At 64.7% G+C, this 614-nt stretch overlaps 1 pseudogene; it reads right to left on the bottom strand.

The window, feature by feature from the left end:
• The window catches only part of LOC102754835, a 955-nt pseudogene extending 343 nt beyond the window's left edge, over positions 1-612 (bottom strand).
• Between the last annotated feature and the right edge of the window lie 2 nt (positions 613-614).

Raw genomic sequence — 614 nt, 5'->3', positions numbered from 1 at the left:
TGAGGCCTGACCCCTGTGTCCCCGAGGGCCTGAGTGCCACGCAGCCGTCAGGCCGGACCACCAGGTGGGTGACACTGCCATTGTGGAGGGAGAGGCGGAGCCAGCCTTCTGGAGGGAACTGCAGTGCCGGGCACCGATGTAGCGGATGGCGTTGGCGCGGCAGATGAAGATCTCCTAACTGTCCTCCTGCCGCTTGACATCTGCCCGGTGGGTGTAGTTCCGGGAGGCGGCCTGGATCCTGGCTCCGTCTTCACAACACTGCACAGCCTCGGCTTCCAGCGAGACCCGGCGGGTCAGGCTCGATGGGGGCGCCTTCCCTCAGCAGGTCAGTGCTGGCCGCGGAGACACCGGGCAGGTGTTTGCAGATGATGTCGGTGGTTTCTTCTGCGCGGGTCACGGAGGAACGGACCATTTTATTAAACTTCAACCCCAAGCTTGCAAGTCGGAGACCAGTGAGCTCAGCCTGCTCACGACCCAGGGGTGTCAGGGTGCGGGCCTTCCCCCGGGGGCGTCCGTGTGGCGCTGGGAGTGCCTGATGAGGAAGATGCGCCGCGTGGCCTTGGCTTTGTAGTTGTCTATCCTGGACGCCACGTCCTCGTCTCCGGAGCCCGAGC

This window comes from Myotis davidii, unplaced genomic scaffold (genome assembly GCF_000327345.1).
Source record: "Myotis davidii unplaced genomic scaffold, ASM32734v1 scaffold424, whole genome shotgun sequence".
Classification (NCBI taxonomy): Eukaryota; Metazoa; Chordata; class Mammalia; order Chiroptera; family Vespertilionidae; genus Myotis; species Myotis davidii.
This window is presented reverse-complemented; position numbering and strand designations above follow the sequence as displayed.